The following is a 14,722-nucleotide window of genomic DNA, read 5'->3' as shown; positions in this document are numbered from 1 at the left end:
TTATGGAGAAATGGATAGGGACTGGGCTTGGGGCACCAGCAAAGTTTCTGACTGATAATGAAGGGGAATTTGCCAATGACGAGTTCAGGGATCGGTGTGAAAACATGAAGATTATGGTTATGAGTAATGAAAGTCTTTCAGCAATGGGCTTTATGAAAGGAATCACACAGTGGTTGATGAAATGTTACATAAAACCTTGGCTGTCCAGCCAAACTGCAAGCATGGGCGGTTCATGCAAAGAATTCCCTTCAGATGATTGGAGGACATAGTCCCAATCAATTGGTCTATGGGCAGAATCCAAAATTGCCTTCTGTACTGTGCGACAGTCCTCCTACTCTAGAAGATACTACAATTAGTTCCATTTTTTATACACATTTGAATACTTTACATGCAGGGAGACGGGCTTTCATCAAGGCTGAGGTCTCTGAGGCATCATATAAGGCCATCTGAGGTGGAATTTAGTTCAGGAGATTTGGTCTATTATAAAAGAGAAGGCCATAGGGAATGGAAGGGCCCTGGTAAGGTAATCGGTCGGGATGGTAAAACAGTAGTTATCAAGCATGGAAATCAAACTGTTAAGATTCATTCTTCATGATTAATCGGGGTTGATTACAAAATCTCAGAATCTGAGCAGCTGATTGAAGGAAAACAGGCACCTTGTACCTCGAACATTCTTGTGTTTTGTGATGAAGGTCCTGAGGCAAAGGTAGATCAACAGTTGGATAGTAATGTAACCGATCATGATGCTCAGGAAAGAGCTATCACATCCAAAGGCAAATTGCCTCGAATAGGTACTCGGGTGACATATATTCCAGAGAGGTCTGGCACATGGAGGGATGCGACAATTGTGGGGCATGAAGAAAAATCTACAGGCAAGTTTAAATATTGGTTAAATGTTCAAGATGATGGCTAAGATCCAGAGCCATGGACTGGCAGAATGGGGTGAAAGAAGGGAGGGTAAGAAAGCGCAGTGCAAGTTTTGATAGTGGATCAGGAAGTGACTCTTGTGTAAGGAAACGATTACATACTGGAGAAAGAGCTTCCAATAAAGTGTGAGGGAGATCTTCTAGCAATAGCTCCGAAAGACATCAAAGTGCTAATAAAGTCATAGAGTTATACAGCACAGAACCAGGCCCTTTGGCCCATCATTTCTGTGCCGGCCATCAAACACCTATTCTAATCCCATTTTCCAGCACCTGGCCCGTAGCCTTGTATGCTATGGCATTTCAAGTGCTCATCTAAATACTTCTTAAATGTTGTGAGGGTTCCTGCCTCGACCACCTCTTCAGGCAGTGCATTCCAGATTCCAACCACCCTCTGGGTGAAAACAGTTTCCTCAAATCCCCTCTAAACCTCCTGCACCTTACCTTAAACCTATGGCCCCTGGTTATTGACCCCTCTGCTTAGGGAAAATGTTTCTTCCTATCTAACCTATCAATGCCCGTCATAATTTTGTATACCTCAATCATATCTCACCTCAGCCTTCTCTGCTCTAAGGAAAACAACCCTAGCCTTTTCAGTCTCTCTTCATAGCTGAAATGCCCCAGCCCAGGCAACATCCTGGTGAATCTCCTCTGCACCCTCTCCAGTGCAATCACATCCTTCCTACAGTGTGGTGCCCAGAACTGTACACAGTACTCCAGATGTGGAAAACTAGCATTTTATAAAGCTCCATCATAACCTCCCTGCTCTTATAGTCTATGCCTCGGCTAATAAAGGCAAGTATCCAATATGCCTTCCAAACCACCTTATCTACCCGTGCTGCTGCCTTCAGTGATCTATGGACAAGTAAGTACACCAAGGTCCCTCTGAACCTCTGTACTTCCTAGGATCCTACCATCCATTGTATATTCCCTTGCCTGTTAATCCTCCCAAAATGCATCAACTCACACTTCTCAGGATTAAATTCCATTTGTCACAGCTCCGCCCATCATACCAGCCCATCTATATCGTCCTGTAATCTAAGGCTTTCCTCCTCACTATTTACGACACCATCAACTTTCATGTCATCTGCAAACTTATTTATCATGCCCCCTATATTCACGTCTAAATCATTAATGTGCACTACAAACAGCAAGGGTCCCAGCACCGATCCCTGTGGTACACCACTGGTCATAGGCTTCCACTCGCAAAAACAACCCTCGACCATTACTCTCTGCCTCCTGCCACTAAGCCAATTTTGGATCCAAATTGCCAAATTGCCCTGGATCCCATGGGCTTTTACCTTCTTAACCAATCTCCCATGCGGGACCTTATCAAAAGCCTTACTGAAGTCCATGTAGACTACATCAACTGCTTTACCCTCATCTACACATCTCGTCACTGCCTCGAAAAATTCAATGAAGTTAGTTAGACACGATCTGCCCCGACAAAGCCATGCTAACTATCCCTGGGCGGCACAGTGGCGCAGTGGTTAGCACCGCAGCCTCACAGCTCCAGAGACTTGGGTTCAATTCTGGGTACTGCCTGTGCGGAGTTTGCAAGTTCCCCCTGTGACCGTGTGGGTTTTCGCCGGGTGCTCCGGTTTCCTCCCACAGCCAAAGACTTGCAGGTGATAGGTAAATTGGCCGTTGTAAATTGCCCCAAGTGTAGGTAGGTGGTAGGGAATATGGGATTACTGCAGGGTTAGTATAAATGGGTGGTTGTTGGTCGGCACAGACTCGGTGGGCCAAAAGGGCCTGTTTCAGTGCTGTATCTCTAAATAAATTAATTAATCCCTGTCTCTCCAAGTGGAGATTAATCTTGTCCCTCAGAATCTTTTCCAATAGTTTCCCTACCAATGATGTTAGACTCATTGGCCTGTAATTACCTGGTTTATCCCTGCTACCCTTCTTGAATAATGGTACCACATTCGCTGTCCTCCAGTCCTCTGGTACCTCTCCAGTGGCCAGAGAGGATTTGAAAATTTGTGTCAGAGCCCCTGCAATCTCCTCCCTTGCCTCACAGAACAGCCTGGGAGACGTCTCACCTGGGCCTGGGAATTTATCCACTTTCAAGCCCGCTAAAACAGCTAATACTTCATCCCTTTCTATGCCACTATGTTCAAGAATATCACAATCCCCCTCCCTGATCTCTACACCTACATCGTCCTTCTCCATAGTGAACACAGATGAAAAGTAATCATTTAAAACCTCACCTATGTCCTCCGGCTCCACATACAGATTGCCACTTTGGTCCTTAATGGGCCCTACTCTTTCCCTGGTTATCCTCTTGCCCTTAATATACTTATAAAATGCCTTAGGATTTTTCTTTATCTTGCCCGCCGGTGTTTTTTCATGCCCCCTCTTCGTTCTCCGAATTACTTTTTTAAATACCCCCCCTACACTTTCTATATTCCTCTCGTGCCTCCACTGTTTTCAGCGCTCTGAATCTGCCATAAGTCTCCTTTTTTTTTTCCTGATTCAATCCTCTTTATCCCTTGACATCCAGGGTTCCCTGGACTTGTTGGTCCTACCCTTCACCTTAATGGGTACATGTTGGCTCTGAACTCTCACTATTTCCTCTCTGAATGAGTTCTAGATCTGATGTAGACTTTTCTACAAGTAGCTGCTCCCAGTCCACTTTAGCCAGATCCTGTTTTATCATAATGAAATCGGCCTTCCCCCAATTCAGTACCTTTATTTCCAGTCCATCTTTGTCCTTTTCCATAACTACCATAAATCATACAGAGTTATGGTCACTATCCCCGAAATGTTCCCCCACTGACACTTCTACCACTTGTCCGGCTTCATTCCCAAGGATTAGGTCCAGTACTGGCCCTTCTCCTGTAGGACTTGCTATGTACTGGCTCAAAAAGCTCTCCTGTATGCATTTTAAGAATTCCGCCCCCTTTAAGCCTTTTCCACTGAGACTATCCCAGTTGATATTGGGGAAGTTGAAATCCTCTACTATTATTACCCTATTGTTTTTACACCTCTCTGAGATTTGCCTACATATCTGCTCCTCTTTCTCTCCCTGATTGTTTGGAGGTCTGTAGTACACACCCAGTCAAGTGATTGGCCCCTTTTTGTTTTTAGGTTCTATCCATATGGCCTCATTTGAGGAACCTTCTAAGATATCATCCCTTCTTACTGCAATAATTGACTCCTTGATCAACAGTGCAATACCACCTCCTCTTTTACCTCCTCCCCTGTCATGCCTGAAGATTCCATACCCTGGAATATTGAGCTGCCAGTCCTGCCCCTCCCTCAACCATGTCTCTGTGATAGCAATAATAAAATGCCATGTGCTAATCAACACCCTCAATTCATCTGCCTTACTAGTAAGACTCCTTGCATTAAAATAGATGCAATCCAGCCTTGCATTTTTCACTTGTGCCTTAACAGGTCTATATTTGCTCTGCCTTCCAGACTGATTCTGTTTCTCTTCTATATTTGACTGTGCATCACCCCCTACTGTAACTCCACTCTGTATCATTTAAACACCCCCAACAGCACTAGCAAAGCTCCCAGCAAGGATGTTGCTCCCGTTCCGGTTCAGGTGCAACCTGTCCAACTTGTACAGGTCCCACCTTTATCAGAAACAGACCCAGTGATCCAGGAAACTAAAGCCCTCCCTCCTGCACCACCTCCTCAGCCACGCGTTCATCTGCTCTATCCTCCTATTCCTATACTCACTAGCAGGTGGCACCGGGAGTAATCCAGAGATTACAACCTTTGAGGTCCTGTTTTTTAATCTATTACCCAGCTCCCTAAATTCTTGTTGCAGGGCCTCATCCCTCTTTCTACCTATGTCGTTGGTACTAATGTGTACCACGACCTCTGACTGTTCACCCTCTCCCTTCAGAATGCCCTGTAGCCGCTCCGAGACATCCTTGACCCTAGCACTAGGGAGGCAACATACCATCCTGGAGTCTCGTTTGCTGCCACAGAAACGCCTGTCTGTTCCCCTTATAATTGAATCCCCTATCAGTATGGCTCTCCCACTCTTTTTCACTCCCTGCGGTGCAGCAGAGCCATCCGTGATGCCACAAACTTGGTTGTTGCTGCTTTCCCCTGGGGGGCCATCCCCCCAACAATATCCAAAGCAGTATATCTGTTTGAGAGAGGGATGGCCACACGGGACCCCTGCACTACCTCCCTGCGCCTACTACTCCTCCTGGTGGTCACCCATCCCTTTTCTGCCTCTGCAGCCATTACCTGCAGTGTGACCACCTTGCTAAACTTGCTATCCATGACATCCTCAGTATCGCACATGCTCCACAGTGAGTCCATCCGCAGCTCCAGCTACGCAATGCGGTCAGCTAGTAGCTGCAGCTGGACACACTTCCTGCACACATAGAGGTCGTAGTATGAACAGATTTCACAATGAAACGAAGGCTAGAGGGCAGTCTCAGAATAGAACTAGAATCATAAGTCCTTGTGAAATGAAGTTTTAGTGGCTACCAATAAACTTGAGGATAAACTAAAAAAAGAAGCAAAACTTAAGGAATTAGAGAGTTGGAGAGAGTTTGGAGTCTATTCTGAAGTACCAGTTGGCCTTGTCACATAGTTAGATCTGTACTGAAAAAGTCTTTCCCGATGGAACTTATAAGGTTAAAGCGAGGTTAGTTGCGAGGGGTTTTGAAGAGCGACTGTGGGATACCGATGTTAGAGTGGACTTTACCACAGCTGGAAAAGTAATCTTGAAAATCCTTTTGGCTCTTTTGGCCACATATTCATGGGAATGTAGATCCATTGACATAAAAGCTGCATTTCTGCAAGGTGATACTTTTCAGAGAAATGTGTATCTGAAACCACCTAAAGAGGCAGCAGATACAGAAGGAAAATTATGGAAACTGAACAAATGGTCTATGGCCTTAATGATGCTTCAAGGGTGTGGTATTTCTCGGTGAGATCTGTTTTGTTGAAAATTGGTTGTGTTCAACTAAAAGCAGATCCTGCGATGTTTTATTGGTATCATAAAGGGAAACTTTCAGGTATCTTCATGATGCACGTTGATAATTTCTAATGGGGGGGGGTTACTGTGGATTTTGAGAAATATGTTATTAATAAGATTAAGGCAAAATTTAAGATTGGGAGTCAGGCTTGTGGGGCCTTTAAATATATTGGTTAAGATATTAAACAGAATAAGTCTGAAATAAGTTTGAATCAACAATCCTATTTAGAGAGTGTTACTCCCATCCCGGTTAATCGTGTTAGGTCATCACAGAAAGATGATGATCTATCTAAAGCAGAGATTGAGCAATTGTGAAGCCTGCTGCGTCAATTAAACTGGTTGGGCTCTCAGACTAGGAGTGATGTCAGTTTTGATGATGCTGGAGTTAAGCATGATGTTGAAACATCCAAAAGTTGAGAATGTTTTAAGGGCAAATAAAATATTGAAAAAGCTAAATCTGGAGAAATGTGTACTGAAGTTCCCATCCTTAGTTGACCCAAAGAACATGAAGCTAATAATTTTTAGTGATGCTTCACACGCTAATCTTGCTGATGGATATTCGAGTGCAGCTGGCTTCATAATATTTCTGATGGGTGAAAATGGGAAATGTTATCCTTTAGCTTGGGAAACTAAGAAAATAAAACAGATTGTTAAAAGCACGTTAGCTGTGGAAACACTGGGTCTTGTGGAGGCAGTGGACATGGGTTCCATTTGTCAAATATTTAGGGTGAAATTCTGAACAAGGGACATCCTGAAGATAGGATGTTCATTGAATGTTATGTGGATAATTGTTCTTTGTGGGACAATGTACACGCTACAAAACGTGTGAGTGAGAAAAGATTACATATTGACTTCACTAGATTGAAACAAATGCTGGAGAGAAAGGAAATCTCCAAACTTAAGTGGGTAGATGCAAGTCTTCAGCTATCTGATTGTTTCACAAACAGAAATGCAAATGCAAAGAGATTGTTGGAGGTGCTGGATGAGGGGTGTTTCACAATGTAAAAACTTTGTACCCAATATTGAATTTAATTTTGATTTATTTTGAAATATTCTTTGAGCATGTTAATCTAAATTGTATTGTAAAAGAAAGAAGCAAATCTGTTAATTGTGTGATTATATGCAGGTGAAAGGAGTTAATTGGGGTTTTAGTTGAGCACTTCAAAGCAGATACTCACTGGGACTGGGAGAGGGATTTGTGTGAGGAGCTACATGTTTGTAATCCTTTTACTCTACACAACAAATGTGAACCTGAGTAAATATAGGCTCCAGCCGTATCCTTCTGTAACAAGCTTTCTGGAATTTAACAAATTAGTTACCTGAAAAGGAAGAATATTCAGGGTTATGGGGAGAAGGCACTAAGTGAACTGCTCACTCAGAGAGCCAGTGCAGACAGGAGGGGCTGAATGGTCTCATTCTGTACTATAACAATTCTGCAATTCTGTGATTTGTTGATCATGCTTACTTAACTGCACAAGTTGAAGAAGCTTTCTTCTCACCCACTTCTCGCCTATTTGTGAGGGCAGTCAGCCAACAGCATGTCAATGAGGCCCAATGGTGGCCTCAAACTGCTGGGGGCAGAACAGAATCTGACCGGGCCCGTGTTTTTCCACTGGAAACCTGCTGGCAGCTAAATTCCCTTCACAACCTAGTCAAGTACTCCAAAGGCCCGGGTTTTCCAAGACTTGAAGAGTGCTCATTTCAAGAACTCAAGGGGCTAAGAAATAGTCAGCATGGATTTAGCATAGTAACCTTTAAGGGATTTAAGGAAATCCCTCCCAATCCTCCTAGAATGATACAACACAGAGGAAGACCATATGGCCATTCGTGCCTGTGCTGGCTGTTTGAAAGAGCTATCCAATTAGTATCCCTCTCCTGCTCATTCCCCAAAGCCCTGTAATTTTTCCCCTTCAAGAATATATCTAATCTCCTTTTGAAGGTTACTATTGAATCTGTATCCACTACACTTTCAAGCAGTGCATTTTAGATCAAAGCAACATGCTGCTTAAAATGCTGTCCTCAACTTCTCTCCGGTTCTTTTGCCAATTACCTTAAATCTGAATTTTCTGGTTACTGACCTTCCTGTCAGTGGAAACAGTTTCTTATTCATTCTACTAAAACAACTTCGTAATTTTGAATACCTCTATTAAGTCTCCCCTTAACCTTGTCTGCTTTAACAATGAAAGTTTCTCTCGTCTCTCCACAAAACTGAAATTCCACATCTATTCTAGCCATCCATTACAGATATTAAGCCCAGTGGTCTAACTAATTCACTTCTGAGTCACTGAAGTCCCTCATTTATTATATTCAATTTTCTGCAACATCTGTTAGGATGCATTTATACTATAACTTTAGCATTGCTGTGCAACAATTTTCACAATGTAACTGTTTGTCTTGATTGTAGTGAGGCAACCCTAGGCGCTTCACAGGAATGTTATCGGATAACATTTGGCACCGAATCTCATGAGATATATGACAGGTGAGATAGCAAAGCTTGGTCAAAGGTAACTTTGAAGGAGCATCTTTAAGGAGGATAGGGTGAGAGGCGGAGAGGTTTTGAGAGGGAACTCCTGAGCTTAGGGACTTAGGCAGCTGAAGGCACAGCTGCTACTGGTAGAGCGATTAAAATTGGAGATGCTGAAGAGGTCAGAATCGGAGGAGCGCAAGAACTTGGGAGGATTTTAGGGATGGAGTCAGTTGCAGAGAAAGGGCGAAGCCATGGAGGGATTTGAAAACAAGGATGAGAATTTTAAAAATCGAGGCATTGTCGGACAGGAAGCCAATGGAGGTCAGCCAGCACAGGATGATGGGTGAATGGGACTTGGTGCCAGTTAGGATACAAGCAGTAGAGTTTTGGATGAGCTCAAGTTTATTTAAAGTGGAAGACGGGAGGCCAGACTGGACAGCAATAGAATAGTCAAGACTAGAGGTAACAAAGGCATGGATGAGGGTTTCAACAGCAGATGAGCTGAGGCGGGGCAACAATAACAATGTGGTTATAACTCCACACCTAAATGCAGATGTTAATGGTGTGAAAGCCCTAAGGAGAAGGCATTCTCAGATTGTTTGGGTTTGAAATTGCCCTGGAGTATCTAGCATAACCCAGCAGAGGATCAGCATGAGTAAAACACCAGGTCCAAGATGGGATTGGAATCCACATTGCTGAAAATGAAGGGTCAATTTTTGTTTTTGTTGAACACATCATTGGCCATCTGATATAAAGGTACTGCTGGGGAGCAGCCTCTTCCCCTTCCAGGCTCATTTTTCATGTTCTACTTGCAGCCATTCTTCTGTGATGTCACTAATGTAAATACTTTTAATTTCTGCATTATATATAAAGTATGGAGTCTGTACAGGGAACAGAAAGAGAACTGCTCCCAGGAGGAGGGTTAGCAATTTAAATATTTTAATCATCCTGGAAGTCTCTGATGTCATCTGTTTTACAAATGTAAATCTGGCGGCCAGGTTTCCCCGTTTATAACCCAAGCTACATAGAAAGAACCAACTGGAGCTCCTACTCCAAAGCGACCACAAGGAAGACCAAAAGGAAGCAAAAACAAAGTTTCTTCTAAATCTGGCTGAAGATCCGGTGGTGCAGGAGGAATGAAGCCCAGAGATAGACCCAAGAAACTGATGTCTGACACTTATGGAATCAAAACATCAGTGATTGTGGGAATTAAGTGTTGGATACTTTGTCCAGGAGCAAGGTCACTGCTCCCGAGCCGGCAGGAAACTCAGTTGTTCATCCAGAGTGTTGAGCGTGAAGGGCGGCGCGGCCATGCCGGGCTCTAGGGAGGAGGCCGCTCTGAGTGAATGAGGATCACTAGTGGACAATGGTGGGAGCTGATGAAATGTTTTATTACCTGCACCCCCTTCACCCACCCCCTCCCAGCTCACCCCCTCGCACCCCCTTCCCAGCTCCCCCCTCGCATCATCTTCCCCTCGCACCCCCTTCCCCTGCACCCCCTCGCCTACCCCCCTGCAGCCCCCTTCCCAGCTCCCCCTTCCTTCCACCCCTTCCCACCGCACCCCTCCCCCTCGCACCCCCTCCCCCCCACCTCCTCCCACTGGCATCCACCTACCCCTGAGCAGGGGCCCTAACAACCCCACTGCCTTGTGGGCGTCTTGGGAGAGACCAAGGCTAAGGGAGTAAACACTAACAGAAAATCCGGAGCGGAACCCCGAAGGCGGTCATGTGTCACCTTTGGCATGTTTCCAGCAGTTCCTGCAGCCATACCGGTGTCAAACATCGTGCATTGCACTCCTTTGGACCCCACCAGGAAGGCCGAGAGGGGGGTTTTGATGCTTGGGCAACTCAGAACCTCCATACATCCGCCCAGGCATGCGCCATGGAGAGGTCACTCCAGAGTCGCCTCACAGCGACCAAAACAACACAGAAGGCAGCAGTTATGGGTTATAAGTCCAGATAATTGGCATAGAGATTGGGAGCCACGGGTTGCCTTTGTCAGTGGGAGAGGTCATCGCATCTCACTGGACAGCTACCGCCCGCCTCAAACCGGGCAGCCCCTGGTCAGTAAGGTTCTGTCCCACCACAGTCCACCTGCTTCAATGGGTGCTGGGGGTCATTGCCCGACAAGTGGACTGTAACACCACACCAAACAGCACGACAAAAAAAGGAAAGAAGGTACCAACCCTTCGTTTTGCAAGCTGGAACGTCAGAACTATGTGTCCTGGCCTGTCGGAAGACCTTACACAAATCAACGATTCTCGTAAGACCGCCATCATTAACAACGAGCTCAGAAGACTCAATGTGGACATTGCAGCACTTCAGGAGATACGCCACCCTGCGAGCGGATCTCAAAGACAGCAAGACTACACCTTCTTCTGGCAGGGGTAGGGATCCTGAAGAACCAAGACAGCATGGACTCTTTGCTCAGCATGATAGAGCCACCCTCAAATGGCTCGGAACACATACTGTCCATCCGACTGCTCACCGCCTCTGGTCCAGTACACCTACTCAGCATCTATGCTCCAACACTCTGCTCCCCACCTGAAGCTAAAGATCAGTTCTTCGAGGAACTCCATAATATCATTAGTAGCATCCCCAATACCGAACACCTGTTGCTGCTGGGGGAATTTAAGGCCAGGGTTGGGTAATGACTCATGGCCCTCCTGCCTTGGCGCTATGGCATTGGAAGGATGAATGAGAATGGACAGAGACTGCTTGAGTTGTGTACCTATCATAACCGCTGCATCACCAACCCATTCTTTCACACTAAACCCTGTCAACAGGTTTCTTGGAGGCACCCAAGATCACGTCGTTGGCACCAGCTGGACCATATCGTTACAAGGTGAGCCTCTATAAACAGTGTCCAAATCACACGCAGCTTCCACAGTGCGGACTGCGACACCAACCATTCCTGGTGTGCAGCAAGGTTAGACTCAAACCAAAGAAGCTGCATCACTCCAAGCAGAAGGGCCGCCCGCGCATCAACACTAGCAGAATTTCTCATCCACAGCTGTTACATAAGTTTCTAAATTCACTTGAAAAAGCCCTTCAAAACACTCCTGCAGGGGATGCAGAGACCAAGTGGGCCCACATCAGAGATGCCATCTATGACTCAGCAATGACCACTTATGGTAAACGTGTGAAGCGGAATGCAGACTGGTTTCAATCTCACTTTGAAGAGCTGGAACCTGTCATAGCCGCTAAGCGCATTGCACTGCTGAACGACAAGAAAGCCCCCAGCGAGTTAACATCCGTAGCACTTAAAGTAGCCAGAAGCGCTGCACAAAGAACAGCAAGGCGCTGCGCAAATGACTACTGGCAACACCTATGCAGTCATATTCAGCTGGCCTCTGACACTGGAAACATCAGAGGAATGTATGATGGCATTAAGAGAGCTTTTGGGCCAACCATCAAGAAGATCGCCCCCCTCAAATCTAAATCAGGGGACACATTCACTGACCAACGCAAGCAAATGGACCGCTGGGTTGAGCACTACCTAGAACTGTACTCCAGGGAAAATGTTGTCACTGAGACCACCCTCAATGTAGCCCAGCCTCTGCCAGTCATGGATGAGCTGGACGTACAGCCAACAAAATCGGAACTCTGTGATGCCAATGATTCTCTAGCCAGCGGAAATGCCCCTGGGAAGGATGGTATTACCCCTGAAATAATCAAGAGTGCTAAGCCTGCTATACTTTCATCACTGTACGAACTGCTTTGCCTGTTCTGGGACGAGGGAGCAGTACCACAGGTGATGCACGATGGAAATATCATCACCCTCTATAAGAACAAGGGTGACTGCGGTGACTGCAACAACTACCATGGAATCTCCCTGCTCAGCATAGTGGGGAAAGTCTTTGCTCGAGTCGCTTTAAACAGGCTCCAGAAGCTGGCTGAGCGCGTCTACCCTGAGGCACAGTGTAGCTTTCGAGCACAGAGATCCACCATTGACATGCTGTCCTCCCTTCGCCAGCTACAGGAGAAATGCCGTGAACAACATATGCCCCTCTACGTTGCTTTATTTGATCTCACCAAAGCCTTTGACCAAGTCAGCAGACGTGGTCTCTTCAGACTACTAGAAAAGATCGGATGTCCACCAAAGCTACTAAGTATCATCACCTCATTCCATGACAATATGAAAGGCAAAATTCAGCATAGCGGTGCTTCATCAGACCCCTTTCCAATCCTGAGTGGCGTGAAACAAGGCTGTGTTCTCCCACTTACACTGTTTGGGATCTTCTGCTCCCTGCTGCTCTCACATGCGTTCAAGTCTTCAGAAGAAGACTTGCTCTGGAAGTAGTTCAAGAGTTCACCTACCTAGGCTCAACTATCACCAGTAACCTGTCTCTTGATGCAGAAATCAACAAGCGCATGGGAAAGGCTTCCACTGCTATGTCCAGACTGGCCAAGAGAGTGTGGGAAAATGGTGCACTGACACAGAACACAAAAGTCCGCGTGTATCAAGCCTGTGTCCTCAGTACCTTGCTCTACGGTAGCGAGGCCCGGACAACGTATGTTAGCCAAGAGCGACATCTCAATTCATTCCATTTTCGCTGCCTCTGGAGAATCCTTGGCATCAGGTGGCAGGACCGTATATCCAACACAGAAGTCCTCGAGGTGGCCAACACCCCAAGCATACACACCCTACTGAGTCAGAGGCGCTTGAGATGGCTTGGCCATGTGAGCCACATGGAAGATGGCAGGATCCCCAAAGACACATTGTACAGCGAGCTCGTCACTGGTATCAGACCCACCGGCCGTCCATGTCTCCGCTTTAAAGACGTCTGCAAACGCGACATGAAGTACTGTGACATTGATCACAACTCGTGGGAGTCAGTTGCCAGTGATCGCCAGAACTGGCGGGCAGCCATAAAGGCGGGGCTAAAGTGTGGCGAGTTGAAGAGACTTAGCAGTTGGCAGGAAAAAAGACAGAAGCGCAAGGGGAGAGCCAACTGTGTAACAGCCCCGACAACCAATTTTATCTGTAGCACCTGTGGAAGAGTCTGTCACTCTAGAATTGGCCTTTATAGCCACTCCAGGCGCTGCTTCACAAAAACCACTGACCACTTCCAGGCCATTGTGTTTCGAGACAAGGAGGCCAAAGAAGAAGATATATAGTAAGAAATGGGACCTTTAATAAATTATATTTTTCATAATAAAATAGAATTCTTATAGAAATAGTTAATTCTCTCTCTTATTAAGAAAGATTCTATAGCAGGCAGTTAGGACAGGGTGGGGCTGTATTCTCTACCAAGGACATGACTCTAGCACAGACTCTGAAACAAGATGTTCCTAAAGCTGATAAGATGGAGTCTCATACCCTCTCTAGACAAGTGTCCGGCACAAGTTTACAAACGATACCAAGCACGAGATAAGGTGAAAGGTGACTTCGGGGAGCAGAGTGATGGACAAGGGGAAGATGACCACCCCAACACCTCGGCTACTTGTCCTGTATTAATTGGTTAGAATGGTTCGACCAAGTGATTGACATAGGCTGAACTATCAGCCCCCAAAAATAAGGTATATCAATGGATGCTTGGAAGAGCAAAGGCAGCAGCCCCCCATCTGGCAGTAGAGGTTCCTGAAACCTTGGCTAACTGGAGGAGGCGAAAATACAGAAGGAGCGAGAGAGAGAGAAGACTGCCCTTCCAGCTATAGAGATCGGCTGCAAAATCATCACGGTCATATATTTCTGTCTATTTAGCTTATGCATCATATCTAAATTGTTGCTTCTTAATAAACTACTTTAAAATTACTTATGAGTTCTTGACCACCTATTTTGGGTAATATGTGACTCCCAAACCTAAATGTAATCTGTAATTCCAAAGGTTTATTCCTAATCCTCCTTTCATTACTACAAAAGTACTTAATCTTCCCATATTCAACCCTTTCGTTATGTCTGCAATTCTTTCTCCATTTTTCCTAACGTTACACTAAATACCAAAATTGGAACAAAGAAATAACCTGCTAACTGTTAGCAGGAACGGCAATAACTTCTAAATCATCAAGATTGATTTTCGACAAGAATGCAGCCTACCAAGTGGCCAATCCAAAGTGGAAGTGGGGAGGCCCAGACGGTTTTAACAGCTGGACCTCAATAGCACATCACTGGCCAACTTTCCCAAACAAAGTGGCTTGAAAGTCAGCAGGAAGTGTCTGCCTGACCACTAAAGTCATTTGGCTGGATGTCGCCGCTGGGGCTCAGAGGGAATGGATCCCAGCTCTGTCTTTAAGAGGAGGGGGTGCCCAACAGTGATCACACCTGCAAGAAGCAGGTAGTCCACAGTAAGGGAGGCCAAAAGTTTCTTTCTGAAGCCCGAGACCACTCCTGGCCCATCAGGACCCTTGACAAAAATACAATATTTTGAAAACCTA

At 45.7% G+C, this 14,722-nt stretch overlaps 1 protein-coding gene across 3 annotated transcripts in view; it reads right to left on the bottom strand.

The window, feature by feature from the left end:
* The window catches only part of LOC137369728 (mucin-2-like), a 138,588-nt gene that overhangs the window by 22,267 nt on the left and 101,599 nt on the right, over positions 1–14,722 (bottom strand). The gene's annotated exons all lie outside the window — the stretch shown is intronic.

The sequence above is a fragment of the Heterodontus francisci genome, chromosome 5 (genome assembly GCF_036365525.1).
Source record: "Heterodontus francisci isolate sHetFra1 chromosome 5, sHetFra1.hap1, whole genome shotgun sequence".
NCBI lineage: Eukaryota > Metazoa > Chordata > Chondrichthyes > Heterodontiformes > Heterodontidae > Heterodontus > Heterodontus francisci.
The sequence above is the reverse complement of the archived record's forward strand: the minus strand, read 5'-3'. Positions and strand labels throughout refer to the sequence as shown.